Genomic DNA, 10,255 nt, shown 5'->3' with positions numbered 1-10,255 from the left:
AGGTCCCCACCTTCAACTTCTCTCTACTCTATTTAGCAAATTGTAGCTAGATTGTAATGCTATTCATTGATGCTATTCCCACGCACTCAAAACTTCATTGATTTCCCCTCTGCCTGACAAATAGAGTCTAAATCCACGTCACCATAGCTTGTAAGGTCCTTTACAATCTGCTCATAATCAATAAAATTTTTGTTTCACTTGTACTCCGTGCTCTTGTAACACCAAATGTTACTCTTTATTTCCTGGACACATATATAGTAGGACAGGCAATGTTCTCTTCACTCTACAAGATCTAGCTCAAATATCAACTCTATTGAGAACACCTTTATTATTCCAGACAAAATTACTCTTTTTGAATGTTTTTGTTCCTCCCCTAGAGCATTTCTCATACTTTAGTCTGTATTATAGCTTTTATGTACATTTATTTTCTCCGAAAACATTTTAAGTTCTGTTAAAGTCTGTCTTGTTCATTTTTGTATCCCCTGCACTATTTAGGACAATACTCTGTATATATTATGTTTAGTGAAAGAATAAATTAATAGAGGTTAATTATGATTTCTATGCAGGAAAGAGACCTCAGTTCTCAGTTGTTAACTGCTTCCCCCAGGTCACCTTCCTTTACACTGCTTTCCAATCTGTGCTTGTCCCACTTTGCATATTCTTGAATGTTTCTAAAGATCTCCTGCTCTCTACCCACACCAGAAGCAATCAAAATATACTAAGGCAAGTCTTTGATGTTTCAGGACCCCCTCTAAATCAAAAACTTTTTCCTATATCCCTTAAATAAGCACATTCCAAACTCATAGGGATATTTGGAAATAAGACCAAAAAGCAAATCTCCCATTTCCCTTTTTTGTTTTTATTTGATCTACAAGAACTGTCCTTTCCTCGTTTTTCTTTCATGGACCTTACCAAAGAGTTCTGGGTACTTCCAAAAAGCCTTGTTAGATATCCACAGTTACATTTTTCTGATCGAAGCCCTTCTTTGTTGAATTTGCCTAATGGGAAACAATAGAGATAAAATTAAAAATCATATATAATATCTACTTTTGAAAACTCACAGAAATAAAGAGATTAGAATTTCAGGAAAAACATGACATTTGGTTCAGCAATTTAAATTATCCATATGCTTGTTCTTTCATATCCATCAGTAGTCAAGATTTAACTGATTAATTTTTTAAAACTGATTTTGCTGTTTTCCAAGTTCAGGAGACTCCTCCCACACCAGAAGTCTCTAAGTTAAATAAAGGGGAAAAATCCAAAATGTCACACTGAAATCTAAATATACACTAATGAAAACAATCAGGGGCTCGTGGTCTAAAAAAGGACAGACAGTAAGAGTGTAAAGACTGTCCGTATAAGTACATGCCTGGAACATCCAAGCTTGAATAAAGATGCTACATTTTAGGCTCAGTAACTGAAAAATCACCTGTCCATGAAGTGTGGTATTTTGAGCTAAAGCTGGAATTTCTGAGGTACTGTTTTAAGGAGAAGCCAAATCAAACGCCATCTTGTAGATTTTTTTTAAGCTCTTTATTGGAATATAATTGCTTTACACTCTTGTACCAGATTTTGAGGTACACCAAAGTGAATCAGCTGTATTTATATGTATATCCCCATATCCCCTCCCTCCCATGACTCCCTCGCCCACTCGCTGTCCTGGCCCTCTAAGGCATCTCCCGTCTTCAAGTTGATCTCCTTTTGTTACACAGCAACTTCCCACTAGCTATCTATTTTACAGTTGGTGGTGTAAATATGTCCATGCTACTCTCTCACCTCATCCCAGCTTCCCCTTCGCCCCCCACCCCAGAAGATTAAGGCCAGTGGGGAGGGGAATCTAAATACAAATCCACTTAGACAGAAACAAGGAAAGTCTGAAAGAAAATAAGTTCAAAGAAAAGTATGGAAATTCAAAACCTAATTCTTAGACCAACTAATGGTAAAATGAGGCAGATTTTATGAGAGTAACAATATTATTTGCAAAAATAATGATGGATGAGTTAAAGATACTATCTCAGGTTTATCCACTGAAAAACTCAAAAGTGCTTGCTACATTTCTAAGGTGGGAGGTGGGTTACTACAATGACATCTTCCTCCAGGCTGTACACTTTTCAGTAGACAAAAATAGGAGTCAGCTGGGAACCTCTCCACATATTTGGGTTTTCTGCCTCAGGCTAATGTTGTTGGGATATGTAGGTCTAAGCTATAGTGGGGTCTTAGTTAATTGGCATAGGGGAAAGCTGAGGAAGAAAAGAGGGATGTCAGTGAATGAGGCAATTGAAGCTGAAAGTTATGAGATTAATATTATTAGTTACTAACACCTCAAGGCAGTTCCACAGACCTTTAAATCATGACACAGTTTAGAAAAACAGCCAAAGAGTATATTCTACATAGTAGTTTTCCCTAAGTTTAAAAATTCAGCATCCCTAAAGATGCTACTCAAATGACACAATATTTGCACGTAATCTTGATACCATGGAGTCTATGCTTGTGACACTTCCATATGGCCTGTACATTTCTCAAGTGCTAAAAAGCTACCATGAGAATGCAAAATGATATGGCCAGTTTGGAAGAAAGTTTGGCAGTTTTTCACAAAACCAAACATATTCTTACCATACAATTCAGCAGTTGTGCTCCTTGGTACTTAGCAAAATGAGTGGAAAATCTATGTCCATACAAAAACATGCACAAGAGTATTTATAGCAGCTTTATTCATAGTTACAAAAACTTGGAAGTAACCAAGACAACCTTCAGTAGGTAAATAGATGAACTGTGTTACAACCAGACAGTGTAAGATTATTCACTAATAAAAAGAAATGAGCTATCAAGTCATGAAAAGACATGTAAGTGAAAGAAGCCAATCTGAAAAGGCTACATACTGTATAATCCCAACTATATGACATGCTGAAAAAGGACAAGCTATGGAAACAGTAAAAATATCAATGGTTTCCAGGGATTGAGGGGAGGGAGGGATAAATAGGTAGAGCATGGAGGACTTTGAGGATAGTAAAACTATTCAGTATGATGCTCTAATGGTTGTCAAAACCCACAGATTAACAAAACCAAGAGTGAATGCTAATGTAAACTTTGGACTTTGGGTGATAATAATGTGTCACTGTAGGTCCACTGATTGTAACAAATGTTCTGCTCTAGTTCAGGATAGTGATAGTGGGGAAGCTGTGCACATCCCCTGATGGTTGGTATATGCGGGGCTCTTCCTACTCTCTGTTCAACTTTACCATGAACCTAAAATATGTCTAAATATAAACTCTGTTTCTCTGTTCTTTAACAAAAACTACTAGAGCCTCAGAGGTCCTTGGAGAGATGTGGTGAAATATACAGGAATATTGAGTTGTGACTCACAGGGAGATAGTGTAAGGGAATTCTTCTGTAGCTGAATTGTGTTGTTTGTAGGAAACATACAGCAGGAGATTTTTCTAATTACCAAGCTGAAACTCTTTTTATCAATAGGTATGGGCAGAAAAGAACTAAACATATTTTTCTTAAATGAACAGCTAAATGTTATATTAAAAAGTTCTGTGGAAACTGATAGTGATGGTGAGGATAGAGATCCATTATGGAGATGGACAACTTCATGAGGGTAGTGAAGACTTTTAGGGTAGTGTTACACCAATGCTAGTGAGGGAAAATCAAAGATTAAAATGCAGGCTTTCAGGAGTCAGAAAAAGAAAGAAAGAAACAAATGAACATCAGTTCCTCAGATTACCCTAAACTCAGATGATCTTAGCCTTGAAATAGGTGTTATGGGTTTATGCATATAGATGATATTACGTCATATACAGGGCCCCTGAAAATTCCTGCATAACCTGTTGACTATTTTGTATAGGCTACAATGATCAACTAGGGTAACATCATGGTACAGAAAAAACTCTGAGTTATGTGGTCACTGCCCTCATAGAGTGGACCACCTCTGCACCTGCACCTCCCAGGGCCATCTCAGGAGGCCCTGCTATTCAGTGAGGCACTATTATCCACAGGATTATCCTGCTATCCTTTAAGGGGTAATCTGCTTTAGTTGGAATCTGGGAACCACATGACTTGAAAATTCTTAAGATTTCCTCAGGAAAAATTTCCTTTACCCATCTCTGTTAACCTGGCTTCCAGGATTAGAGGAGTCATCCGGCAGGTTTGCTTTATCTACTTCAGTGAAAGCAACTCACCAAAAAGGACAGTGGCGGTAACCATGGTAGAACAAGCCATGGAAGTCTAGAGACATGATGCTGGCTCCCCTCAAGAGATAGTTCTAAATCTTAAAAGCATGCTTGATATTGAAGAAATAAGGTATTTTAACTTTGTGAGAATGCTCTCCTAGAGAATCAGATATAAGCATTGGTCCCTAAGAAAAGATAAGTCCAGTTTCAATGATGGAAGGTAGGGGTAGTTTAGAGGAGATTGGAGTAATTTCTGTCATTGTCTACAGAAAGTACACAGTTGTCTCTGGAGTTCCAGACAAACTTCCTTCCCATGTAAAGTTTTGTTTTGTTTGTGTGACCATGACAGAAAAGTATGAAATGAATCACTGGGGAACCTTAAATATTTTCGCTCAACCTTGAAGATTCCCACTCATAAAACTGTTGTCAGTTATCTTGCTGGGATCATGCCTGGATAGAGAGAGCATTCAGGGTTCCTATCAGTGCCCTTCTTGAAACTATACTAAAAGTGGTAACATAATCTGGCTCTATGATACACTGCACAACGTTGATCCAGCACAAGCCTTTAGATGTGCCTCCAGCACTCTAAGCTTGCCCTGCTTTGCCTGGATGGACAACTGGCAAGTAGGATGGAGCCCATCCTAGGTCAGAAGTAATGTCACAGCTGACCACAGCTCTGTTTCCTCTCTCCCATGGTGTCTGAGGCAATGAACACTATTCCTCGTGCAAAAGCACAAACTTTACTTCTGGCTTTTCATGAAAACCACTCTAAAAACAGCCTACCCCTCACATTGCCTTTCATTCGGCCATTTTAAGAACCTAACCATCAAATAGGGTAGACTGGTACATTTCTTAGTAACCTATCAAGACTTTTATCAACCAAGATAATGTCAGCATTGTAAAATTTACTGAAAAGATTTCAGCATGTTCTATACTTGGGAACAGTTAAGATAGTACAGGAAATAACTCTTTCTTGAAACATTATGAGTCTTGATGCTTTTAGAAAAAAAAATTTTCATATAATGTTTTCTATTTCTTCCACAGTTATTTTCTGTCCAAGTTTCCTAGTTCTTGAATCAATTTCAACAATTTTTATTTTTTTCAGAAATTTATTTTCTTGAGACTAAACATTTTTGGTGTAGTTCATATATTCTTACCTCTTTTACATCAGCCATTACATTATTATTCTCATTTTTTAAAATTGTTGTATTATATATTTGTATACTTTTTAATCAATACAAATAACCCTCTTTATCCTGATTAATGTTATTTCTTTGGACCTCTAGCCTTACTATCTCTGTATATTTGCCTGCTGTCTTCTCTTTAACTCTTTGTTTTAGTTGTGTATCTGACAATATATAGGCTTCTGATAATGGATTTTCTTTTTAAAACCATCAAAGAGTCTTTGCCTTTTACTACATCTGCTGAAACTACTTATGTATACTGACATAAGTTTTATGTCTGGTATAACTCTGTCACCTTTCTTTCTATCATTAATTTCTTATGTTTTCTGGCTAATTTCTTCATTATCTTTATTTTTTATTTCCCAAACACACACCCATCCCTAGAGCAATAAAGACGTTAGTAAATATTTCTAGATACTTCCCTCCCTTGGTGGGGAATTTCTACATCTTATTCATAATAGTCCAATATTCTGTTTTAGGCAAATATACATTGTTTCCTTTAAATAAAGCATCTAAAATCAAAAACGAAAAAAATGTTTTTATACGAATACTTAATGTAATTTTATCTCCCAAAACACTCCTACTTGTCCTAGATCTCCAGTGAAATCCCCCCTATTGTGACTTAACCTTGGTAGTAGGCCAGGCAGCCAGGAGAGAAAATGTACGCAGCTCCCGGAGAGGACCGCTGTCACTTGTGGGGATGAGGCCTCTGCAATATCCTCGCACAATGCTAGCTCTCAAAGGAGAGAGAGGATGCACTTCTACAGACTCAGAAGGCTCAAACAAAAAAAGTCTGCAGAGTCAAAATCTTCAGGTTATCTAGCCCAGTAGCCACATCCCATATGTCAAGTCCCAAGTTTTACCAACTAGGGCTCTCACTTTGGATTAACAGATCTCTCTATGTTGAGCATCCAACCATCACTGGAGTTCAGCCACTCCATCCAATCCTGTGCTTGGTATTCAGCTTTTCCTGCTCACCCACTGCATGAGATGAGAGCTTCTTAATTATCTGCCAAAGGGAATCTCTGGATCTCAAATTCAGCTTTCAATTATGTTAATTGCCCTCAACTTTTCATTATCTACCTCTTGCACATCATTGCAACCTAGTAGCAACCATGCAATTCCACTCTCCTTATGTTTATCATCTCTCACCCTCAAATGTATGAACTGACACTGACCTGTGTACTCACCTCTACTACCAGCACCAGTGGTGCAAGTTCTAACAATCACACCACTGCCTTGTGCTAGAAGCTGTCGGCATGCCACCTACCACCAAGTTCTCATTGCCAGCACCAGCTGAGTGGTGACTGAGCCAGTCCCCAAATCTCATCTTAACATCTGTTTTCTTGGAGCTCTTTCAGTACTGCCTACTACAAATTGGGCTTTCTGGGTAGCAGACACTCAGGCAAAGTGAACGTGCAAAGGTTTACTGAAAAGTAACACCTGTTAAAGGAAAAGAGAGGAAGCAGGATCTGGCAGGGAAAGCTATCAGACAGAAATGCCAATCTGATAAAAATTTCTTCTAGACCAACTGGGAATTCTAAAGTAAATATTAACTGTGAGAGAAGTCCACATGGGGTGGAAATGACTAGACCTTTATACCACTACCTTGCTCAGTCATTGGCTGAGGGCAACCCAGAGAAGAAAATGCCCTGAGCTTGAAAACTGAGGCAAATCTTGACAAAGCTAGCAGCTAGAGTCTGTTAGGTTGTATTAAGCATATCTGTTTACTCTGATGCTTTGATATCTGAGGACTTTCTGACCCTGGAGGGACTGCCTCTTTCCAGGACTAGCTAATTCCCAGAGATGGCAAATGACTCCCCTGTGAGCATGACCTCCACGTGCAAACCAACCAATCCAGGGCTCACACCCCAACCATCTCCTTTTTTGAGCTCTTACACTCTGGGCCATCACTTCTCTGCCAGGGAACAGTGTACCCACTATTACAGTGTACCCTCACCAGGGCCAGGTACCAGACAACTGGGGATAGCCCCAGTGGGCCACAGAGCCCACTGAAATTATTTAAACTAGCCAGTCTTAAGTCTGCTTACCCTGACTCACCTGTCCTTCTGATGGAAATCACAATAAAGACTCTTGCACATAGTTCTTCCTTTTTCCCTCTGCCTCCTGACGATGCTTCCCCGTGTGACTCTGCATGGTATGGCGTGCCCCATCCTGGGAACAGTAAATAACAAACTATCTTTTTAATCAATGGCAATCATCTCCTGATCGGCTGGCCACACCTTAGCTACATAAAAATGAAATCTAGGTTTTAAAATACAGCTACTCATACTCTTTGCAGTTGAGCAGTTTGTCCGAAGGATGATCTGAAGTCTATTTCCATGTGTCCTACAGGAGTGATTTTTTTTAAAGTGGATCAAACATAGCTGTAATACTTCAGAAAGCAGTGAATTTTATTCACTATTTCATTCAATAATTTTTTAATTAACCACATAGCAGTTAGGGATGACTGGCTCTGAAAACACGGCAGTCCTTTCCCCCATGGGCCCCATGGTCTACTGTGGAATAGTTTCAAAAGGTGTGCTGAACACTGTAATGAGTATAAGAGGAGAAGCAAACAGATGTGGGATCACACTGAAGAGGAACCAATCTCTTCTCAGAGTGAAGAAGCCCTCGTGGAGGGAAAAGCACACAAGCAGTCCTGGAAGACTATTCATATTTGGACACGAAAAAGAAATTTATTGAAAGAGGTATAAAACAATAGGGAAAGCTGAGGGAACAGAACTGCAGGAGACAGAGAGAGCAGTATATTCAAGTAACTAAAGGAAATTCAGTGTATAGAATGTAGAGTTCAATAAGCAGGGTGGGAAAGAAGGGTGAAAAGATAGGTAAGGTCCAGATGCTGCAGGCTCTGCCACCCATGTTAAGGAGAGTGAACTCTCTTAAAAGCAAGGGAAACTACTGAAGAGCTTTTAAGAGGGTAGTGACATAACTCAATGTGTAATGATCACTCTTGTGTGAAGAAAAGACTAGAGTGGAAAAAAATTATGGGCAGAAAAACCAATCAGAAGACTGTGGCAGTAATCCAGCTGAAAGATCAGAGTGACCTGGAGTCACATAGTGGCAGTGGGTATAAGGAAAAGGGGGAAAGGGGCTCAATAAATATTTATGCATATAAGGTATTAAGAAAAGAGATGGAGTCAAGGATGACACCCAGATTTCTGGTGTGAGAAACTGGGTGAATGGGAGGTGACTTATAGAGATAGGAAATACTGGAGAAGCAGATTAGGAAGAGGAAGCATAAAGATGTGCATATAAAGAACAAGTGAAAATGGTTATCTTTGGATGTGTGGAATAAATTAAATATATTATTAAAATTTAAAAAAAAAAAAGAACAAGTGAAAAGATAAGCCTCCCAAGGGAGGACAAAAACCTCTTCTATTATAATAGGAAGGATATAGGCAGATGCATAAAATTTACAGATACAATAACAAGCGGCTGAGAGAGTGTCCATCTGAAGGCCTCTATCTTTTTCTCCAACAGTAGAACCTGTAAGTCATCAGTTGAAAGGACAGGCAGAGAAGAAGGGACAGAAAATAAGCATGTGGGGAAAAATAGATAAAATATGAAATGTTTTTTTTAAACACTATACACTGACCAGGGAAACCTGACTGTATTGCTGGGCAGTACTGAAGAGGCAGCTAAGACCAACAGTTCTAAATTGATAACGGGATCAATCTTAAAATTTACAACAGTTATATATATTCATACTGTTCTGATTATCAACCAAATAAAAGATCACTTAAAGCCTTTTGTGGATATATTGGGTAATTTTGATTTGAGTTTACCAGCCAGAGCTTTCAATTGATGAGATGACCTATGTATATATTAATATGTTTTATATTTATTTGCCCTGATTGCTTTTCTGAATGTGGAGGAAAAAGAGCAAGAGTCAAATCTGCATATGTATGTAGGAAAACGGAAATTACCCTTTAGAGGAGAAAATGACACTATGCAGCCCAAGGGAGACTGTGGAGAACTTAGGAGAGGGGTAGAGGATACAGGCTTCTTCCTCTAACAAGATAACAAGGTATCTATGACCAAGATGCTTCTCTGACCTCTTACTATTAGAAACTGACTTTAAGCCATCACAGATTGTAATAAGCTTCCCTGAATTTCTTAGACCATGTTTGAAGGAATACTGTAGGAATAAGATTAATTTGGAGAAGCATGGTCACATGCATGAATCTAGGGAGGAGGTATTTTAGAAACACCCAGGGCCATTTTCAAACTGTATGTGCTTTCCATCTCTCAGCAATTGTGACTTCTACACGTGTGCACACACACTGCCTTGAGAATCAGTGCTGAAGGAATGACCACATTACAGACTGCTGCATTGTCAGGTGCTTTATATTTGTTAGTCCATTTGACTTGATTTGACTGAATTTTCACTTCTTCGTGAGAATGGTATTTTAATTTCATTTGTATGTATAAGAAAGCTGAGCATTCACAGATAAACAATTTTGCTGAACCCTGCTGGGTAGTAAATAGAACAACCAAGACTTGATTCCAGGTATATTCTAACTCCAAAGAGTGTATTGTTTCTACTACATGCCTCTGAATAGACAAAAGCATTTGAAACATAGTAGGACATACTTATTCCCTTACCTCCTACTGCCTACAAGTCATAATCCACAAAATATACAAACAGCTCATGCAGCTCAATGTAAAAAAAAAAAAACAAAACACTCCAATCAAAAAATGAGCAGAAGACCTAAATAGACATCTCTCCAAAGAAGACATACAGATGGCCAAAAAACACATGAAGAGATACTCAAGGATTCTACCAAAATCAGACAAAGATATCACAAAAAAAGAAAATTACAGACCAATATCACTGATGAACATAGACTCAAAAATACTCAATAAAATACTAGC

The sequence above is a fragment of the Hippopotamus amphibius genome, chromosome 3 (genome assembly GCF_030028045.1).
Source record: "Hippopotamus amphibius kiboko isolate mHipAmp2 chromosome 3, mHipAmp2.hap2, whole genome shotgun sequence".
NCBI classification, from domain to species: domain Eukaryota; kingdom Metazoa; phylum Chordata; class Mammalia; order Artiodactyla; family Hippopotamidae; genus Hippopotamus; species Hippopotamus amphibius.
The sequence above is the reverse complement of the archived record's forward strand: the minus strand, read 5'-3'. Positions refer to the sequence as shown.